The sequence below is a fragment of the Pristiophorus japonicus genome, chromosome 9, assembly GCF_044704955.1.
Source record: "Pristiophorus japonicus isolate sPriJap1 chromosome 9, sPriJap1.hap1, whole genome shotgun sequence".
Classification (NCBI taxonomy): Eukaryota; Metazoa; Chordata; class Chondrichthyes; family Pristiophoridae; genus Pristiophorus; species Pristiophorus japonicus.
The window spans coordinates 168,138,579-168,161,777 of NC_091985.1; the positions used below are offsets into that span (position 1 = coordinate 168,138,579).

At 49.0% G+C, this 23,199-nt stretch overlaps 2 pseudogenes; one reads left to right on the top strand and one right to left on the bottom strand.

The window, feature by feature from the left end:
• The first annotated feature begins 239 nt into the window (after positions 1-239).
• On the top strand, positions 240-478 carry LOC139274296 (U2 spliceosomal RNA; annotated as a pseudogene).
• Positions 479-17,380: 16,902 nt separating this feature from the next.
• Positions 17,381-17,537, bottom strand: LOC139274282 (U2 spliceosomal RNA; annotated as a pseudogene).
• Between the last annotated feature and the right edge of the window lie 5,662 nt (positions 17,538-23,199).

The window sequence follows — 23,199 nt, forward strand, 5'->3', positions numbered from 1 at the left end:
CTTTATTGCAAAGGGATTGAGTATCTATTGTACCCATCCACCTCCATGGCACGAACCTGGTATTGCAGTACTTCCAGGAACGGTGCAGTGGCTCTAGGCCTTTTGGCTAAGAGCATTGGCGCAGAGTGATCCTTGAATGGGCCCAAGGTGACCTCTGGTGTTTGTGATTTGACAAAGAATTGGAACGATTGGCTACGAATTTCAAAAAAAAAAAAAAAAAATATGCAAGCACTCTCGCTATCGCTTCTCGGCCTTTTGGCTAAGATCATGCGTAACTGACCTGACAGGGGAGTAACCACCATAACCCCAAGGTGGTTCTCCCTGGATCAGGAAGGTATATGCTTGCTTTTTTGGAAATAGGAGGTGGGTGGGGTGGCTTGACCCATCCACCTCCACGGAGGTGTGTGGGGGACCTGACCCATCCACCTCCATGGCACGAACCTGGTATTGCAGTACTTCCAGGAACGGTGCAGTGGCTCTAGGCTTGAATGGGCCCAAGGTGACCTCTGGCGTTTGTGATTTGACAAAGAATTGGAACGATTGGCTACGAATTTCAAAAAAAAAAAAAAAAAATATGCAAGCACTCTCGAGTATTGACTCCACGAGGTAAGGTTGTAGTACTTGAACTGTAGTGACCTTAGTCCTTTATTGCAGCTCCTAGAGTGAGGACACCAAGAGGTGAGCTCCCTTTTATACTTGGTTACTGCAGTGTACAGGTGACCCTTAGGTCTCCAGCAACAGCACCCCCTGGTGTATGGCTTTGGTGTATACAGGGTGAAGGTACATTCAGTGGTCTAGTGTTACAGTACATCATTGACATGCATACATAACAACACTCCCCCCTAAGCCTTTCCCAAGTCCTTATTGCCATGACATGGGGAGGTGATCAGTAGTGGGCTGTGGGAGGTTATGGCGAGGGTATATGGGTGCCAGGTGTGATCTCTGTGCTCGTGGCTGCACTCATCCATTTCCCCCTCTCATACAAAGACCATTTGGGTGTCACTGTTGGAGGATTCCGCAGTGGTGGAGCAATTGCTATGGGTAAGGTACATACATTGTAGAATGGGTATGTGGTGCGGTTTGGTGGTGGGCAGGGCCACACGGTGGTGTGGGCTCCTTGTCCTCCATTGGTGGTGGAAGTCTGGTCATCCCAGGTTCCACTGGGGGAGCTGGAGGGTACTGGCCTCTTGCTCCCGGTGCTGACCCTGGTGGCCAGGGGGGGGCAGGTTGCCAGTGGTGGTGGCTGTGCTGCCAATTGACCGCTGTCCCTGCAGTGGGTATGCTTCCACTGGGTGTGTGAGCCCTTCCTGGGGCATTACATTGTTCCCGAAAGCACAGGCTACATTATCAGATAGCCCGCTGGACCTGGGTGTTTCCCACGGGAGGTTTCCTTTGCCATTGGCATTATACATGTAGAACCCGGTATCATTTATCATTCTATCATTTGCATACATGACACATTGGCTCCGATCGCGACTAGTCTACTCGACATTGTTACATCTCTTTACACTTTCACATTTTGCACTGACAACGCTTTCTTGTGTATCTGTATCTCTATACAAGGTTACATTTATCAGTTTAGCATTACTGGCAATCACTGTTCAACGGTACAAACTTGTTACTTACATCACTTTTTAAAACATTCATTACATTTCTCCCACTAGCCTTGCCTGCATCACCATTTAACAGTACATTTGTATACCTGCATTCATTTATTACACTTTTATCTTTAATATCACTGGCATCGCTGTGCCTAGAGTGGAACTGTCCCTTTAATTGTTTTGGGTTGCCGGTCTCCTTTAAGAGGGCCTTGCAATCTTTACCCCAACCCAGTTCGCCGCTCAGTAACACGTGTTGCTCCCTCAACGCTGCCCCTTGTGGTCTGGTCGCGGCCATCTTGTTCCAGGTGTTTCGCCTCGTGGTGCAGGCGCCATCTTCCCTCTCTCCGTGAGGTAGGCTGTGGTGATCCTTTTCTCCTCAGGTTCTGCCACGGACGCCAGGAATCTACCTTCTGTGCCAATCTTCTTCCCTCGGAGTCCTGCCCTGGCCCGGAAGGTGAGGTCTGGTCGTTCAGGTTGGATTATCTCGCCGCAGAGTTGTGCAGTCTGTGTCGTCGCCACGCAGTCGAGCTGGACGGTAGGAGTTCCAGGTGCTGCAATGGGTCCAAGTTTGGGGCCGCGTGGGATTTCGATCGCCGGGGCCCGAGGGCTGTCGTCACTCCAACCGATTTGGACTTGCTTCATCCATCTTCTACCCAGCAGCGTTGGACCATCACCGGCAACGATCCACAAGAGGAGCTTGTACATCGCGTCGCCATGGGACACCTGGACCTCCACGCTGCCAACGACTGGGATGGTGCCTTTTGTGTAGGTGATCAGCTTTGCCTGGATTGGGACATTTTTGGTCATTCGGCGGGATTGTCCCAGAGTTTCTCAAAGGCTGTCTGATTCATCAATGACTGGCTCGCCACCATGTCGATCTCTATCGAGACTGGAACCCCGTTGATTTCCACTTCCATTTTCCACAGGGAACTCTCGGTGGAGCAGGTATATATTCTGTACTCTTCTTCCAGAGGCTGAGTAGCTTCGTGTTCATCAGTGTCGGAGCCCAGGTGATCGGCCAACTCTTCAGCGACTCGATGAGTAAAACTTTTTCTACACATTTGCTGAAGGTGACCTTTAGGGCCCAAGAGCTGGGCGCCCGTTTTTCGTGCCTAAAACGGCGCCGAAAAAAATCCTCGGTATTCTCCACCTACTTACAGGTCCTGTGGCCCTCGGCGCAGCCGGCACGAGCTGTGGGGGGGGCGGAGCCAGGTCCCGGCGCTGAAAACAATGCCAGGACCTCTGCACATGCGCGCTACAGTCGGCACGCAAGTGCAGTAGCTCCAGGCGCCGAACTGTGTGGGAGGGGCCCAAAGCACGCAGCCCCTAGCCCTGGCCCAATGGCCTCACTGGGGCTGCGTGAATGAGGCTCCTCCCACGGCCAGCTCCTGCTCCCTGCCCGACCAGACCTGACACTCGCTCCGCCCCCCCCGCCGACCCGACCCGACACCCGCTCCCCCCCCCCGCCCCGACCCGACACCTGCTTCCCCCCACCCCCCGCCCTGACCCGAGACCCGAGACCCGCTCCCCACCCCCGCCCCAACCCGACACCCGCTCCCCCCTCCACCGACCCGAGACCCGCTCCCCCCCCGACCCGAGACCCGCTCCCCCCCCGACCCGAGACCCGCTCCCCCCCCCGACCCGAGACCCGCTCCCCCCCCCGACCCGACCCGAGACCCGAAACCCGCTTCCTCCCCCCTCCCCCCCCACTCCCCCCCTCCCCCCATCCCTCCCTCCTCCCTCCCTCCCTCCCTCCTCTCTCTCCCTCCCTCCTCTCTCTCCCTCCCTCCTCTCTCTCCCTCCCCCCCTCTCTCTCTCTCTCTCTCCCCCTCCCCCCCTCTCTCTCTCTCTCCCTCCCTCTCTCTCTCTCTCCCTCCCCCCTCTCTCTCTCCCCCTCCCTCCCTCCCCCTCTCTCCTCCCTCCCCCTCTCTCCCCCTCTCTCCCCCTCTCTCCCCCCCTCTCCCCCCCTCTTCCCCCCCTCTCTCTCTCTCTCTTCCTCCCCTCCCTCTCTCTCTCTCTCCCTCCCCTCCCTCTCTCTCTCTCCCTCCCCTCCCCTCTCTCTCTCTCTCCCCTCCCCTCTCTCTCTCTCTCTCCCTCCCCTCCCTCTCTCTCTCTCCCTCCCCTCCCTCTATCTCTCTCTCCCCTCCCTCTCTCTCTCTCCCTCCCTCTCTCTCTCTCCCTCCCCTCCCTCTCTCTCTCTCCCTCCCCTCCCTCTCTCTCTCCCTCCCCTCCCTCTCTCTCTCTCTCTCTCCCTCCCTCTCTCTCTCTCTCCCTCCCTCTCTCTCTCCCTCCCCCCCCCTCTCTCTCTCTCTCCCTCCCTCCCCCCCCTCTCTCTCTCTCCCTCCCTCCCCCCCCTCTCTCTCTCTCCCTCCCTCTCTCTCTCTCTCTCTCTCCCCCTCCCGCTCAGCGGCACGAACGGCTGCAGCATTCTCCGTGGCTGAAGCACTTTCACACAGGTAGGAAGATGGTTTATTTAATCTTTTCTTGGCTTATAAATGCTTATTCAGGTTGGATTTATTTGTATAATATTTGTAGAAGTATAATAAGGATTTATTGTCGAATTTAATGAGTTTCTTCCCCCCTCTCCCCCCCACCTCGTTCTGGATGCCTAATTGGTAACCTGGGCCTGATTTTTTAATGTGTAGAACAGGTTTTTTCAGTTCTACAAAAATCTTCACTGGCTCCATTCTACTTTAGTTTGGAGTACATTTTCAGTGTGGAAACTTTCAAATCAGGTGTCAGTGGCCTGACACGCCCCCTTTTGAAGAAAAATTCTGTTCTAAACTAGAACTGTTCTACCTGACTAGAACTGCAGAAAAAAAAAATGTGGAGAATTTCGATTTCTAAAATAGTCCGTTCTCCACCAGTTGCTCCTAAAAATCAGGCGCGAATCATGTGGAAACTTGGGCCCTTAGTGTTGCAGAGTGTTGCAGCCTTTGCAGGTGTAATCTTTGTATTGGCACTGGTGGGCCCTGTGGTTTCCTCCACAGCGCCAGCGCCAGCGCCACCATGTGGCGGACTCTGGGTTGCGGGACTCGTGGCAGCATTCTTGCCTCTGAAAATCACCATTCTGTTCACTGTACTCGTTGGGTTAGCGTCCTGGGTGTGGGTCATCATCCGTTTGGAGTCGCAGACCGAAATCATGAAGGCCTGGCTCACTTTGATAGCCTTCTCTAGGGTGACCGTCGTGTCCGCAGAGAGCAGTTTATGGAGGAGGCCTTCGTGGCCAATTCCAATAACGAAGTTGTCCCTGAGTGCTTCGGTGAGATGGTCGACAAAATCACATGGTGCAGCAAATCTTCTTAGATCTGCAGCATATTTAGCAATTTCTTGGCCTTCGGGCCGCCGCTGGGTGTAAAACCGGTGCCTGGCTGTGAGGATGCTCTTTTTGGGTTTAAGTTGCTCTTGTATTAAAGTTACGAGCTCCGTATAGCTCTTGGTTGTTGTCTTCGCTGGGGCTAGCAGGTCTCTGACAGTGGGCCCACAACTGCTGAGCAGGATGGCTTGTTCGCCAACGAGATCAGTGAGTCCCCAGCCAGGCATCCCAATCTTCTCCATCAGCGAATTGTTGGAAGTTGCTTAGATTAGACATGTTGTGCATGGAAATTCATAGCCTCGTCGCCAGTTATTGTGTATACAAGCACTCTCTAGTAATGACTGCACGAGGCAAGATTGTAGTACTTGAACTGTAGTGACCTTAGTCTTTTATTGCAGCTCCTAGAGTGAGGACACCAAGAGGTGAGCTCTCTTTTCTACTTGGTTACCTGCAGTGTACAGGTGACCCTTGGGTCTCCAGCAGCAGCACCCTCTGGTGTACAGGTATGGTGTATACAGGGTAAAGGTACATTCAGTGTCTCGTGTTACAGTACATCATTGACATGCATACATAACAGTATCAAAGCAGAGAAGTCCTGCCACAACTGTACAGGGTATTGGTGAGGCCACATGGAGTACTGCATACAGTTTTGAGGAAGGATATACTTGCATTGGAGACTGTTCAGAGAAGGTTCACTAGGTTGATTCCGGAGATGAGGGGGTTGACTTATGAGGATAGGTTAAGAAGGGTGGGCCTATACATATTGCAGTTCAGAAGAATGAGAAGTGATCTTATCGAAACATATAAGATAATGAGGGGGCTCGACAAGGTGGATGCAGAGGGGATATTTCCACTCATAGGGGAAACCAAAACTAGGGGACATAGTCTCAGAATAAGGGGCTGCCCATTTAAAACTGAGATGAGGAGAAATTTCTTCTCTCAGAGGGTTTTAAAACTAAGGAATTCTCTGCCCCAGAGAGCTGTGGAGGCCAGGTCATTGAATATATTTAAGGCGGAAATAGACAGATTTTGAGCGATAAGGGAGTAAAGAGTTATGGGGAGCGGGCAGAGAAGTGGAGCTGAGTCCATGATCAGATCAGCCATGATCTTATTGAATGATGGAGCAGGCTCGAGGGGCCAAATAGCCTACTCCTGCTCCTATCTCTTATGTTCTTAGGTGCAAGGTACGTCCAACAGGGGAACGACAGACTTGAAGTGTTTGTAAGGCATGTGTTCACCCGATGGGTGCAGTGCATTCGGCGAGGGTGACTATCAGACAGATACATCACATTGCAAAAGAATGGGGGTGAGTGGCTGCGGTGGAAGGATAAATGGGGAGGTGAGGAAGTGCATAGGTGACAACAACAGATTTCTTCTTCCTATTGCCGGGGAAGATTATCTCCTTCCTACTTCTTGGTGCGGCATTGTTAAAGCGGGGTGCAGCCTTTGAACATCCTGAGTCCATCTTGTAAGTTCTGATGAAAGGTCAACGACCTGAAACATTGGCTGGAATTTTACTGGCGCTGAGAGGATGGGATCGGAGGCAGGTCAGCTGTGAAATTTGAAATGATTGACAGCGAGATGGGAGCCCGCTGTCAACCTGCTTCCATGATACTTTACCAGCGCTGAACAGACAGGTATGCAGCGGAGGGGGAGGCAATTGAGCTGATTAATACCCTGTTAGCTGTACTTACCATTTAACCAGGTTTTCCATGAGATTCACAGCACTCGGGGTTCAATCAGTATCCATTCTTCTGATTACTTGACAGCTGCAAATGTGGTATATAAAGTACCATTTCACAGCTGTTCACTTTCCAATCTCAGAAACTGGAGCCTTCCGGATTTGGAAGACATTTTTGAGCTTTATGCAGATTGGAGTAAACTCTCTATCCACTGTCACTTCCTTGGAACAACCTCTTTCCCATTGACAGATTGCTTCTGTCATTTAAACTTCAGCTGCCATATATAACATCACAATGGCACAATTTATGCTCTCTCACCTTGGTCCTCCGAATCTGAGGTTGATCAGTTGCAACAGCAGCAGAACCAGACACACCAGCAGTACCAACAACAAGAGCGCCAATCGTCTCCTCAACCACCTGATGCTGCACAGGGCGGAGGGCATCAGCGCAGGGCTGGACCGCACCAGAGGCAATACCCCCAACACAGGGTGTACAGGCAGAGGCTGTGCTTCTTCAACATGACTGAGCAGCAGTGCCAAAGGAGGCTCAGGCTATTGCGCCAGGTCATCACAGACATTTGCAGTTTGCTGGAGCAAGACTTGCAGCCCAGAGGAACAGGTGGACATGCTTTACCAGTGGCTATCAAAAGTCACCCTTGCCCTCAACTTCTTCGCCTTATGCTCCTTCCAGTGATCTGCAGTAGACATTTGCGGCATTCCGCAGTCGGCCACCCACAGATCCATCACACAGGTCACTGATGTCCACTTTGACAAGTCCGCCAATTATATCCACTTTGCAACTGATGAAGCTAGTGTTACTGAGCGGGCAGTCGGCTTTGCTGTTCTGGCTGGCTTCCCACGGGCACAGGGCGTCATCGACTGCACACATGTGGCCATCAGGGTACCCCATCAAAACTCAGCAATATTTGTCAACCACAAGGGCTTTCCACTCCCTCAATGTGCAGCTGGTCTGCAAACATAGGAAGATAATCATCCATGAGTGCGCCAAGTTCCCTGGAAACTGCCATGACTCTTACATCCTGCGCCAGTCCACCATCCTCAGCACTTCGCACCTCCAGTCTTTCTGGCTGGCTGCTTGGAGACAAGGGTTACCCCCTGAAGACATGGCTCGTGACACCCTTGAGGAGGCCAATAAGGTTGAGGAACATTATAATCAAAGTTCTTCAGTACGCACCAGCCAGGGTCTCCAGAATCATCATGGTCTGCTGTGGCCTACACAACATAGCGCAGCAGCGAGGATTAGCGCTGCATGAGGAGCAAGGCTCTGAGCACACAGCCTCTTCAGAGGAGGAGGAGGAGCTGCATGAGGAAGAGCTGGAGGATCCGGTGATGCGAATGCGACCAGTACGCGACCACAATGCTGCCACATTGATGGCCTATTCATTGCCTGATTTGCATAACTTTATGCAACACAGACATAAGACCATAAGAACATAAGAATTAGGAACAGGAGGAGGCCATCTAGCCCCTCGAGCCTGCTCCGCCATTCAACAAGATCATGACTGATCTGGCCGTGGACTCAGCTCCACTTACCCGCCCGCTCCCATAACCCTTAATTCCCTTATTGGTTAAAAATCTATCTATCTGTGACTTGAACACATTCAATGAGCTAGCCTCAACTGCTTCCTTGGGCAGAGAATTCCACAGATTCACAACCCTCTGGGAGAAGAAATTCCTTCTCAACTCAGTTTTAAATTGGCTCCCCCGTATTTTGAGGCTTTGCCCCCTAGTTCTAGTCTCCCCGACCAGTGGAAACAACCTCTCTGCCTCTATCCTGTCGATCCCTTTCATTATTTTAAATGTTTCTATAAGATCACCCCTCATCCTTCGGAACTCCAACGAGTAAAGACCCAGTCTACTCAATCTATCATCATAAGGTAACCCCCTCATCTCCAGAATCAGCCTAGTGAATCGTTTCTGTACTCCCTCCAAAGCTAGTATATCCTTCCTTAAGTAAGGTGACCAAAACTGCACGCAGTACTCCAGGTGCGGCCTCACCAATACCCTGTACAGTTGCAGCAGGACCTCCCTGCTTTTGTACTCCATCCCTCTCGCAATGAAGGCCAACATTCCATTCGCCTTCCTGATTACCTGCTGCACCTGCAAACTAACTTTTTGGGATTCATGCACAAGGACCCCCAGGTCCCTCTGCACCACAGCATGTTGTAATTTCTCCACATTCAAATAATATTCCCTTTTACTATTTTTTTTTCCAAGGTGGATGACCTCACATTTTCCGACATTGTATTCCATCTGCCAAACCTTAGCCCATTCACTTAACCTATCTAAATCTCTTTGCAGCCTCTCTGTGTCCTCTACACAACCCGCTTTCCCACGAATCTTTGTGTCATCTGCAAATGTGGTTACACTACACTCTGTCCCTCTTCCAGATCATCTATGTATATTGTAAACAGTTGTGGTCCCAGCACCAATCCCTGTGGCACACCACTAACCACCGATTTCCAACCCGAAAAGGACCCATTTATCTCGACTCTCTGCTTTCTGTTAGCCAGCCAATTCTCGATCCATGCTAATACATTTCCACTGACTCCGCGTACCTTTATCTTCTGCAGTAACCTTTTGTGTGGCACCTTATCGAATGCCTTTTGGAAATCCAAATACACCTCTATCCACCATGCTCGTTATATCCTCAAAGAATTCCAGTAAATTAGTTAAACATGATTTCCCCTTCATGAATCCATGTTGCGTCTGCTTGATTGCACTATTCCTATCTAGATATCTCGCTATTTCTTCCTTAATGATAGCCTCAAGCATTTTCCCCGATACAGATGTTAAACTAACCGGCCTATAGTTACCTGCCTTTTGTCTGCCCCCTTTTTTAAACAGAGGCGTTACATTAGCTGCTTTCCAATCTGCTGGTACCTCCCCAGAGTCCAGAGAATTTTGGTAGATTATAACGAATGCATCTGCTATAACTTCCGCCATCTCTTTTAATATCCTGGGATGCATTTCATCAGGACCAGGGGACTTGTCTACCTTGAGTCCCATTAGCCTGTCCAGCACTAGTCCCCTAGTGACAGTGATTGTCTCAAGGTCCTCCCTTCCCACATTCCCGTGACCTGCAATTTTTGGCATGGTTTTTGTGTCTTCCACTGTGAAGACCGAAGCAAAATAATTGTTTCAGGTCTCAGCCATTTCCACATTTCCCATTATTAAATCCCCCTTCTCATCTTCTAAGGGACTAACATTTACTTTAGTCACTCTTTTCCGTTTTATATATCGGTAAAAGCTTTTACTATCTGTTTTTATGTTTTGCGCAAGTTTACTTTCGTAATCTATCTTTCCTTTCTTTATTGCTTTCTTAGTCATTCTTTGCTGTCGTTTAAAATTTTCCCAATCTTCTAGTTTCCAACTAACCTTGGCCACCTTATACGCATTGGTTTTTAATTTGATACTCTCCTTTATTTCCTTGGTTATCCACGGCTGGTTATCCCTTCTCTTACCACCCTTCTTTTTCACTGGAATATATTTTTGTTGAGCACTATAAAAGAGCTCCTTAAAAGTCCTCCACTCTTCCTCAATTGTGCCACCGTTTAGTCTGTGTTCCCAGTATACTTTAGCCAATTCTGCACTCAGCCCACTGTAGTCTCCTTTGTTTAAGCATAGTATGCTCATTTGAGACACTACTTCCTCATCCTCAATCTGTATTACAAATTCAACTATACTGTGATCACTCATTCCGAGAGGATCTTTTACTAGGAGATCGTTTATTATTCCTGTCTCATTACACAGGGCCAGATCTAAGATAGCTTGCTCCCTTGTAGGTTCTGTAACATACTGTTCTAAGAAACAATCCCGTATGCATTCTATGAATTCCTCCTCAAGGCTACCCCGTGCGATTTGATTTGACCAATCGATATGTAGGTTAAAATCCCCCATGATTACTGCTGTTCCTTTTTCACATGCCTCCATTATTCCCTTGATTATTGTCCGCCCCACTGTGAAGTTATTATTTGGGAGCCTATAAACTACGTCCACCAGTGACTTTTTCCCCTTACTATCTCTAATCTCCACCCACAATGATTCAACATTTTGTTCATTAGAGCCAATATCGTCTCTCACAACTGCCCTGATATCATCCTTTATTAACAGAGCTACCCCACCTCCCTTTCCCTTCTTGTCTATCTTTCTGAATTGTCAGGTACGCCTGTATGTTTAATTCCCAGTCTTGGCCACCCTGCAACCACGTTTCTGTAATGGCCACCAAATCATACCCATTTGTAATGATTTGTGCCGTCAACTCATTTACTTTGTTTCAAATGCTGCGTGCGTTTAGGTAAAATGTTTTAATACTAGTTTTTAAACCATGATTTTTAGTTTTGACCCCTCCTGCAGCCCCCTTATATTCATACATATTGTCCCTTCCTATCACCTTGTGGTTTACACTTACCCCAGTGCTACTCTGCTCTGTTGCCTCCTGCCTTTTGCATCCTTTCTTGGGGTTCTGTTCATCTGAGCTCTCACCCACTCTAACTAGCTCAGAGCCCTCTCCTGGGTTCCCATCCCCCTGCCAAGCTAGTTTAAAGCCCTCCCAACCGCACTATCAAAACCACCCGCGAGAACATTGGTCCCGTCTCTGTTGAGGTGTAACCTGTCCGACTTGTACAGGTCCCACTTACCCCAGAAGCGGTCCCAATTGTTCAGGAAACTAAAGCCCTCCCTCCTACACCAATGCCCCAGCCACGTATTTATCTGACTAGCCTTCCTATTTTTACCCTCACTACTACATGGCACTGGCAGTAATCCCGAGATTACCACCTTTGAGGTCCTGGCTTTCAATCTTACTCCTAGCTCCCTAAACTCAGCTTTCAGGACCTCACCCCTCTTTCTACCTATGTCGTTGGTACCAATGTGGACCACAACCACTGGCTGTTCCCCTTCCCAGAATGCCTTGCAGTCGCTCAGTGACATCATTGACCTTTGCACCACGGAGGCAACACACCATCCTGATGTCACTTTTGCTGCCGCAGAAGCGACTATCTGCTCCCCTAACTATTGAATCTCCTATCACTATAGCCCTTCCCGTCTTCTTCCTCCCCCCCTGTGCAGCTGAGCCACCCACGGTGCTGTGGACTTGGCCCTGGCTGCACTTCCCAGAGGCATCACCGCCCTCACCAGTAGTCAGAATAGAGTACCGGTTGGAGAGCGGGATAGCCTCAGGGGACTCCTGCACTACCTGCCTCACCATACTCTTGTGTGCGACGGTCACCCATTCCCTATCCTCCTGTACCCTTTTAATCTGTGGGGTCTGAAACGAGCTATCCACGTACCTCTCATTCTCTCGGATGCTCCTCAGTGCCTCCAGTCCTCGCTCAAGCTCCGAGACTCGGTGCTCGAGTTGGAGGAGCTGGAGACACTTCCTGCACATGTGGTCATCCCCGTTGCGGGAAGCATCCAGGAATTCCCACATGGCACAGGTGTTGCATTCCGTTTGAACGAGCTGCCCTGCCATCCCACTAGTTACCCTTAAATTACCCAGCAAAAACACTGACTCCCACTACACACACTAAACAGCTATTTAGTAATTTATCCTCTTATCTATTAGAACACAAAATCAAAGAGATATATACTCACCAGCCGATCAGCCAACCACTTACCAGCTTGGTTGTGACGTCACTTTTTGATTTCTTGTCCCTCCTCCCGCACTGCTCGCTCACCGACTGCCACTGGGCCTTTGTCGGCCGCTGACCCCGGACTGCCGCTGACGCGGCTCCTCCCCGCACTCTGACGTCATCTCTCGATTTCTCACCCCTCTATCTTTGTCTGCAGCTGGTTGGGCTGGTCTCTGGGCCTCCGTCTCCTACTTATCAGCTGCTCTAGTGTCAGCACTGGTAGGAATAACAAGACAAAACAGTACCTGCCACCCCCGCTTGCCCAAACTCACCCACTTACCAAATTCACAAATGCCACTCTATGCTGCTGCACTCCGTGCTCTGCACAAGCTGCCTCTTTTTAAACTGTATCTAGGTCAGATGACTCACTACTGGTCAGTCTTTTACAGAACTAGTTTTAACTAGCTGCTAATTGCCTCCTACTGGCGAGTTACCTTGTTTTTCTCTGCCTAAACCTGAAAGAATCCCAACTATTTAACTTTTCACCTTTAAATTAAACTGCTACTTACTTAGAAGCTACTGGCAATTGCCACTAACAATTTACTCCAGCCTCCAAATGGTTCAAAGAGAATAACCCTTAAAACTCACCCACTTACCAAACTCACAAATGCCATTCTATGCTGCTGCACATGTGGCTGCTACATGCATAGGCAGGTTGGCATCACCCCACAGGAACACCATAGAGCATCCCTACAATGACCAGTCCATTCTTTTCACTGCCGCCATCATTGCTGGAGCCAAAATGAGCCCTGATCGTTCACTCTGCCACTTCCAAATGTACATATACATTTGGCAAGGACTGAAAAGTTTCAGAAATAAATGATTTAATACAACAAATTAATGGAGTATAAACTTCACAATAATATTTAAGAAAACACCCAAGTGATTACCTTATGGCTATTTGTGTAGGATCTTTCTTTTCCAAGTGCTTTTATGTGGTGCTATTCCTGTGGCTTCAACAGAAGTAGAGGCAGCCTCCTCACGTCCCTGATGTGCCTGCTTAGATGCCTTTGGTGGTTGTCCTCTGGGTTTTGGAGCCTGTGAAGGCCCCGCCAAAGTCTGCTCCTCCTGCGACTGTGAAGGAGCAGACTCGCCCATTACTGTCTGGGGAGGCATCTGGGGCTCTGACCGAGGGGTTAGCAAGGGGATGGAAGTGTGAGCTCTTGGAGAGGAGCCCCCACTTCCATGTCTCCTCCCACTATCATCCCTCTCATGGGCCACCTGCACTTTTCTGCTAGCAAGTAGCTGGAGAGCACCTTGCTACACAACAGTTGGGCCATGAGGGCCCATGTCTATACTGACATTCCTCCTACAAAGGACATCTATGAGCCTCTGGTTTCTCTCCTCCATAGATACCCATCTGTCCTGCATAGACAACCATCTATTTTGAATTGAAATCACGTTCTCATGTGACTGGCGCATTATGTCCTCCATACAGGTGACCATCCTATCCATGGAGGAACCTACAGTTGCCAATGCGTGTGCCACGATGGTGGTCATGTTTGAGATGGTCTCCTCCATTCTCTACGTACTTGCAGTCACTGCAGTTGTGAAACCAGTCAGAGCCTCCTGCATTTGTTCCTGCAGCTCCAGGATCGCTCCCTTCTCAGTGTCTGGATGCAGCTGAGCAGAGCTAGGAGACACCTGCGCCCTCCGACGAGGAGTCTCCACCACTGTCACTGTCACCACCATCTGCTCTTGCTCACCTGTGCTCTGTGAGACACCAGGTGATAATGCTATCTCCCGACAGACCTGCTGAGGTGTGCCTCTCTGCGCTGATGCTGGCTTGTCTTATCCGAGGTGATGCTGCGCCCTTAGAGGCTGGAAGCTCCTCTGAGGAGCCCTCTTGGACTTCCTTCTGGATAGGGGGTGCGGGGGGGGGGGGGGGGGTAGTGCTCTTGATGGACCTGTGGGAGTGTAAAGATATCAGTTACATATATGAGATGTCGATTGCAGATATATACCATTATGCACATAATGAGCATTCAATTTATCTTGATATCAGACCCCATATGAGTGACTGATTAAAGCCATGTAGGCGTTTGAAAAATAATTGTGTCACCAGGTTGTTCTAATGAGCCCCTCTTGCTGCTTGCCACTTCTAGCTGGTCCATCACTCCAGTTATTTCCAAGGCTGCATGCATAAGAAAGGCTGTGGCTTGTGTAAGAATACACCATTTTTGCTGTAAATTTGCTATAACTTGACTAAACTTAAAAGCTTGACCAAATTTAATGAACCAGCATGCTCCAGGAGGCCAAGAGATTGATTCCTGTGAGAACTTTGTAAAACTGTTGAAGCAGCAATCTGTTTTTGCAGGTAAGGGGAGTAACCGACCTTGGACAGGAACGAACTGTTGAGCTATCATGAGGGGAAAAAACAGGAGCATCTGCAGCCAATGATTTCTTTGAGGCTACCAATGTAAAAAATAAAACATTTAATTAACTGACTGTTGATAAGAAGAAAGGAAGAAAACAAGTACTACATGCACGCAGTAGGCTGGTTACTAAGTTTTGGGGTATAAACAGTGCTGCAAAAAGACACTTGGGATATGCAGTCGAGGGAAACCTGGTCAGTTGCCAGTTAAAGTCGTACTTCTAGTCATCACCGAACCGACCACTCACTGGTGTTAGTATGTATGTAGTGCTTGCTTATCATAGCTTGATTTTAAAGTAAAGGAATAATCCTATGTATGCTGAAGTATAATCAAGGCGATATTGGGGTCCAAATTACCCCTCCTGATAAGGCCTCTTGCCGCCGGAAGGCGGCGGCCACAGGGCGGCGCGGAATGGCTGCCGACTCTCCGTGGAGGGGTTGTTATTTTAAAAATTGCCCTCCCTCAGGAGCGGAGCGGTGTCCAGGACCACTCCGCCCGTTTTCCCATCGCGGCTGGCAGGCACCCCCTCGCGAAATTGCCCTCGTGTAATTGCACCGCGGGAGAGGCCCCACCATCGGCCGGTGCCCCTTTAGCTGTCGGTGCACTCTGTGAAATGGCGACATGGCCGCCCTTAAAGGGGAGGGCGCGCTGTTATTTATTTTTTTTGGGTCGTCTGACTGCCAGATCGGCCCGACAATTATGCCCCTGCGATTGGCCAAGTCGCCAACAGGCAGCCTGGTACCTGCTCTTGTCCGCGTCATGCTGGTAACTGATCGGGGCGGTAGACGATAGGTGCACCCCATTTCGGGCAGAGGGCAATTTCTACCCCATTATATGCAACAGTTTTGTGTGAACATATTTGTAATTTCTTGCTGATTTTAAGTAAAAAGAAGTTTCTCACAGTTCCATTTTGAATTGTTTTGTTCCACAGGTCCGAATTCTATAAACTGTTGGACGGAGCGAGGGTTTATTTTGCACGTCTTACATATTATTGGCACCCGAACAGGGACCTGTTGAGAGCAGACAATGGCGAAAACAATGGATGAGTTAGTCACAAAGCATGTGGCAGGGAAGTTGCCTCTTTGAGAGAAGTAAATACGGGTCATTATAGACGGTGGAGGCTGATCACTGGACACAAGGGAGACTATTTAGTAGAGTATAGTGACCCCAGAAGTATGTGACCCAGGTGGATAGGACTACATGGGTGGCCCCAGATCTTACTGGGTGTGCTCAAGCTCGGCACAGATTAATTTGCCCTCACAACATGGTAGAGCATGTAGCCCCCCACCCCCCCCTGCAGATTTGACTGGGATGGGATAGCATGGAACTGCACCATGAAGATAATTGTGGGATAGCACTTCCCCATTCGATCGGCATATAGAGTATCACCACCATGCACCAGGAATACCAGCATAGTAACAACCTGACTTGCCCTGTTGTAGCGGGAACTTTTTGCTTTGCCCTAGTCCAACATGAGACTTGGGGTGCAGGTTTTATTAAGCATTTATTTGCATAGGAAAATAGATATCGCTGTAAAAGATGAATTAAAAGAGCAATTACATCAGTATGTGACTCGGTTCGGCTATGGCATTGCACCTCTGCTGGAACACTTGGTAAAGTTGATGAGACACGTTAGTAAGTCCCAAAAACATGATTATACCTTGGCCCAGAAAACCCGTGAACTGCTTAGAAACATAGAAACATAGAAAATAGGCGCAGGAGTATGCCGTTCGGCCCTTCGAGCCCGCACCACCATTCAATAAGATCATGGCTGATCATTCACCTCAGTACCCCTTTCCTGCTTTCTCTCCATACCCCTTGATCCCTTTAGTCGTAAGGGCCATATCTAACTCCCTCTTGAATATATCCAATGAACTGGCATCAACAACTCTCTGCAGTAAGGAATTCCACAGGTTAACAACTCTCTGAGTGAAGAAGTTTCTCCTCATCTCAGTCCTAAATGGCTTACTCCTTATCCTTAGACTGTGTCCCCTGGTTCTGGACTTCCCCAACATCGGGAACATTCTTGCTGCATCTAACCTGTCCAGTCCCGTCAGAATTTTATATGTTTCTATGAGATCCCCTCTCATCCTTCTGAACTCTAGTGAATAAAGGCCCAGTCGATCCAGTCTCTCCTCATATGTCAGTCTAGCCATCCCGGGAATCAGACTGGTGTACCTTCGTTGCACTCCCTCATTAGCAAGAACGTCCTTCCTCAGATTAGGAGACCAAAACTGAACACAATATTCCAGGTGAGGTCTCACCAAGGCCCTGTACAACTGCAGTAAGACCTCCCTGCCCCTATACTCAAATCCCCTAACTATTTGCCTTCTTCACCGCCTGCTGTACCTGCATGCCAACTTTCAATGACTGATGTACCATGACACCCAGGTCTCATTGCACCTACCCTTTTCCTAATCTGCTGCCATTCAGATAATTTTCTGCCTTCGTGTTTTTGCCACCAAAGTGGATAACCTCACATTTATCCACATTATACTGCATCTGCCATGCATTTACCCATTCACCTAACCTGTCCAAGTCACTCTGCAGCCTCTTAGCGTCCTCCTCACAGCTCACACCGCTCCCAGTTTAGTGTTGTCATGTATGTAACCTTTATGTAACAACACTGCAATACTGTATATACGTAAGAATTTAAAAAAAAAAATTTTTGTCCAATTTCTTTCCAGATCAACTCTAACGCCAAAGATCACTTTGCGCCTATATATTTGATCTTAGGCCAAAAGGCCGAGAGGCGAAGTTGCACCGTTCCTGGAAATATTGCAATACCAGGTCGGTGCATGGAGTGGACGGGGCAAGCCCCTGATCCAGCTCCCTGTTCAAAAATCAATTCAATATCATGTCCCCATAGGGGATACGTAAGAAATGCACACCTTGACCACAGGGGGTGAACTTGTGGGAGACACTCCTCACCTGGTCATCCAGGTATATAAAGGGAGGTACCACGCAGGGTCATCACTTCTTGGTCCTGTGAATAAAGGTTCAATAGACCCAAGAGTAAGTCTCCAACGGAGACAATGGCAGGCTGAACAGACATTTACGCCCCCCCAGTGGACAATGCGGCCCGGAATGGGGCCATTGACACCCACTAACAGGGTGCTCAAGAGCAATCAAAGGGACAATCAGCAAGGAATGCCTTGTAACAGCTCTTTTGTTCACAACAATGGGAATCTCAGTTCATGCTGGAGGTGCGGGGGCAGACATGCTGCCAGGACTTGCAGGTTTCAACAGTTCGTCTGCAGAAATTGTAACCTCAGTGGCCATTTAGCCAGAGTATGCAGAAAGCCTGTAACCAGGCGAATATACGAGACGGATGAACCAGATGAGGGGTCTGCGAGGCAGGATGATGCTTGGGGCAAAGCAATGGACGCTGAAGTTCAGCGGGTTCATGTGGTAAACATTCACAGCTCATATGCCAAAACGCCACCCATGATGATGAAAGTCCTATTAAACAGCATCCCTGTATGCATGGAGCTGGCCCCAGGGGCCAGCCAGTCACTCATGAGTGTTCAACAATTCGAAAAGCTGTGGTCACTCAAAGCCAGCAGACCCAAACTAGAACGCATTGAGACGCAATTACGGACGTACATATACAAAGAAATCATTCCAGTGCTAGGCAGTGCAATGAATCGGTGAACCGGCTGCCACTCTGGATTGACCCGGGCAATGGTCCCGCACTGTTGGGGAGGAGCTGGTTAGCTGAGATGAACTGGAAATGGGGGGATGTGCACGCCATGTCATCTGTGGAGTGAAGTTCATGCTCACAGGTCCTACAGCAATTTGAGTCACTATTTCAACCTGGCGTCGGGACGTTCAAAGGTATCAAAGTAGTGATACGCATTACCCCGGATGCCAGACCAGTGCACCACAAAGCCAGAGCTGTGCCGTATGTGATGCAGGAGAAAATTGAGAGCGAGTTGGACCGGTTGCTGAGAGAGGGCATCATCTAGCCCATTGAATTCAGCAACTGGGCGAGCCCCATCGTTCCCATCCTGAAAGCGGATGGCTCGATCAGGATCTGTGGCAACTACAAGGCCACTATCAACCAGGTGTCCCTACAAGACCAATACCCACTCCCGAGAGTGGAGGACCTTTTTGCCACGCTGGCAGGCGGCAAGCTGTTCACCAAGTTGGACCTCACTTCAACCTACATGACCCAAGAACTGGCCGACAAATCTAAACTACTGACCACCATCACCACGCACAAAGGACTGTTTGTTTACAACAGGTGTCCGTTTGGCATTCGATCAGCGGCCACGATTTTTCAAAGAAACATGGAAAGCCTGCTCAAATCCATTCCCGGAACAATCGTATTTCAGGACGACATCCTCATCACCAGTTGTGATACCGAGGAACACCTCCACAACCCGGAGGAGGTGCTACGTCGACTGGACTGGGTAGGCCTGCGACTCAAGAAGTCTAAGTGTGTGTTTTTGGCTCCCAAGGTCGAGTTTCTGGGCAGGAGGGTTGCTGCAGACGGGATTCGGCCTACCGAATCTAAAACGGAGGCGATTCGACAGCGTCCGGGCCCTGCAACACATCGGAGTTGCGTTCATTTCTGGGACTCTTGAACTATTTCGGGAACTTTCGGCCAAACTGAAGCACATTGTTGAAGCCGCTATACCTGCTCCTGTGTAAGGGTTGTGATTGGTTTTGGGGGGACTGTCAGGAATGGGCTTTCAATCGGGCGCGGAACCTACTTTGTTCAACTAAGTTGTTGACCCTGTACGACCCCTGTAAGAAATTGGTTCTGGCATGTGATGCATCGTCCTATGGGGTTGGGTGCGTGTTGCAGCAGGGTAACGCAGAGGGCCAACTACAACCTGTGGCTTTTGCCTCCAGGTCGCTCTCTCAAGCTGAACGGGGATATGGGATGGTTGAGAAGGAAGCACTCGCATGTGTCTATAGGGTGGAAAAGATGCATCAGTACCTTTTTGGCAGGAGGTTCGAATTAAAAACGGACCACAAGCCGTTAACATCCCTACTGTCAGACAGCAAAGCTGTCAATGTAAATGCATCAGCTCGCAGACAGTGATGGGCTCTCACGCTCGCTACATATGACTACACCATCCGGCACCGGCCCAGCACCGAAAACTGCGCTGACGTGCTCAGCAGGCTTCCACTGGCCACCACTGAGGGGGCAGTGCAGCAAAGCGCTGAGATGGTCATGGCTGTCGATGCCTTTGACAGCACAGGCTCCCCCATCACAGCCCGCCAGATCAAAATCTGGACCAATAGAGATCCCCTCCTATCCCTGATTAAGAAATGTGTCCTGACTGGGAATTGGGCGCCCGCACACAGAGCATGTCCTGAGGAGGTCAGACCATTCCACAGACGGATGGATGAACTCTCCATCCAAGCCGACTGCCTACTATGGGGCAGCCAGGTAGTCATGCCTCAGAGGGGCAGGGGAGCGTTCATCAGGGAACTCGACAGTGAGCACCCAGGCATCGTGCTGATGAAGGCCATTGCCCGGTCGCATGTGTGGTGGCCGAGAATTGATTCAGACCTGGAACACTGTGTTCACAGGTGCACGACGTGTGCCCAGCTAGGTAATGTCCCCAGGGAGGCCCCACTCAGCCCTGGCCCTCCAAGCCATGGTCACGTATTCACATAGACTACGCGGGTCCGTTCATGGGAAAAATGTTTCTCATTATGGTTGATGCGTACTCGAAATGGATCAAGTGCATCATTTTGAATTCGTGCATGACATCCACCACCGTGGAGAGTCTGCACGCAGTCTTTGCGACCCACAGCTTGCCAGACATCCTTGTTAGCGATAATGGCCCATGTTTCACAAGCTACGAATTCCGGGAGTTCATGTCGGGTAATGGCATTAGCCATGTCAGGACAGCACCATTCAAGCCGACCTCCAATGGCCAGGTGGAACGTGCAGTCCAAATCTTAAAACAAGGCATGCTCCGGATTCAAGGACCCTCCTTTCAATGGCGCCTATCGCGCCTCCCGCTGGCCTATAGGTCCCGACCGCACTCTCTCATGGGGGTCCCGCCCGCGGAACTACTCATGAAACGAACACTCAAAACTCGGCTGTCCCTCATTCATCCAGTCCTGTCAGACATTGTTGAGGGCAAGCGCCTGTCCCAAAACGAGTACCATGACCGAAATTCAAGGGGGAGATGTATAGAAATTGATGACCCCGTATTTGTTCTCAATCACGCTTTGGGGCCCAAATAGCTTGAGGGTACTGTAAGAGACAAAGAGGAGAATAGGGTCACAGTGGTGAAACTTAACAATGAACAGATATGCCGCAAGCATCTGGACCAAGTAAAAAAAAGGTTCAGCATGGACACTGAGGAACCTGAGGAAGATCATGAGATGATATTCACACCACCGCCAGTGAACGAGCAACAAGAACATTCAGCAGCATGCACAGTCCCTGCGGTCAGCCCGGACAGGCCTGAATCACCACAGACACGCATACCAAGGCTCAACAACCAGAGCCCCAACTGAGGTGCTCCACGAGAGAGCGCAGACCACCCGAGACTCTTAACCTATGATCCCAATAAGCTGTTGAGGGGGGAGGTGATGTCATGTATGTAACCTTTATGTAACAACACTGCAAAACTGTATATACGTAAGAAATGCACACCTTGACCACAGGGGGTGAACTTGTGGGAGACACTCTTCACCTGGTCATCCAGGTATATAAAGGGAGGTCCCACGCAGGGTTATCACTGCTTGGTCCAGTGAATAAAGGTTCAGGTCATGGAGTGATCTTGTCCATAGAATGTGACTCGTGTGGATTTGTGGTATTGTGTAAGGACTTTACAAGTGTCATCTGCAAACTTGGAGATATTACACGCAATTCCTTCATCCAAATCATTAATGTATATTGTAAATAGCTGGAGTCCCAGCACTGAGCCCTGCGGCACCCCACTAGTCACTGCCTGCCATTCTGAAAAGGACCAGTTCATCCCGAATCTCTGCTTCTTGTCTGCCAACCAGTTCTCTATCCACATCAGTACATTACCCCCAATATCATGTACTTTAATTTTGCACACCAATCTCTTGTGTGGAACCTTGTCAAAAGCCTTTTGAAAGTCCAAATACACCACATCCACTGGTTCTCCCTTGTCCACTCTACTAGTTACATCCTCAAAAAATTCCAGAAGATTTGTCAAGCATGATTTCCCTTTCATAAATCCATGCTGACTTGGACCAATCCTGTCATTGCTTTCCAAATATGCTGTTATTTCATCTTTAATAATTGATTCCAACATTTTCACCACTACTGATGTCAGGCTAACTGGTCTATAATTAACCGTTTTCTCTCTCCAACCTTCCTTAAAAAGTGGTGTTACATTAGCTACCCTCCAGTCCATAGGAACTGATCCAGAGTCGATAGACTGTTGGAAAATGATCACCAATGCATCCACTATTTCTCAGGCCACTTCCCTAAGTACTCTGGGATGCAGACTATCAGGCTCCGGGGATTTATCAGCTTTCCATCAATTTCCTTTACACAATTTCCTGCCTAATAAGCATATCCTTCAGTTCCTCCTTCTCACTCGACCCTCAGTCCCCTAGTACTTCCGGAAGGTTATTTGTGTCTTCCTTCGTGAAGACAGAACCAAAGTATTTGTTCAACTGGTCTGTCATTTCTTTGTTCCCCATTATAAATTCACCTGAATCTGACTGATAGGGACCTACGTTTGTCTTCACTAATCTTTTTCTCTTCACATATCTATAGAAGCTTTTGCAGTCAGTTTTTATGTTCCCAGTAAGCTTCCTCTCATACTTTATTTTTCCCCTCCTAATTAAACCCTTTGTCCTCCTCTGCTGAATTCTAAATTTCTCCTAGTCCTCAGGTTTGCTGTTTTTTTCTGGCCAATTTATATGTTTCTTCCTTGGATTTAACACTATCCTTAATTTCTCTTGTTAGCCACGGTTGAACCACCTTTCCCATTTTATTTTTACTCCAGCCAGGGATGTACAATTGTTGAAGTTCATCCATGTGATCTTTAAATGTTTGCCATTGCCTATCCACAGTCAACCCTTTAAGTATAATTTGCCAGTCTATTCTAGCCAATTCACGTCTCATACCATCGAAGTTACATTTCCTTAAGTTCAGGACCCTAGTCTCTAAATTAACTGTGTCACTCTCCATCTTAATAAAGAATTCTACCATATTATGTTCACTCTTTCCCAAGGGGCCTCGCACAACAAAATTGCTAATTAGTCCTTTCTCATTACACATCACCCAGTCTAGGATGGCCAGCCCTCTAGTTGGTTCCTCAACATATTGGTCCAGAAAATCATCCCTAATACACTCCAGGAAATCCTCCTTCAATCGTATTGCTACTAGTTTGGTTAGCCCAATCTATATGTAGATTAAAGTCGCCCATGATAACTGCTGTACCTTTATTGCACATATCCCTAATTTCTTGTGTCTAAGATTGGGGACGATTCGTCCTGGTGGGATATCAGTATGAATATCGAGGTTCATCCCTAGATAAGGATTATCTCACATGTTTTGGTCATTGTTCATTTGGTGATTGTGTTGTATCTATTGATAATAATCTGTTGTCTTAAC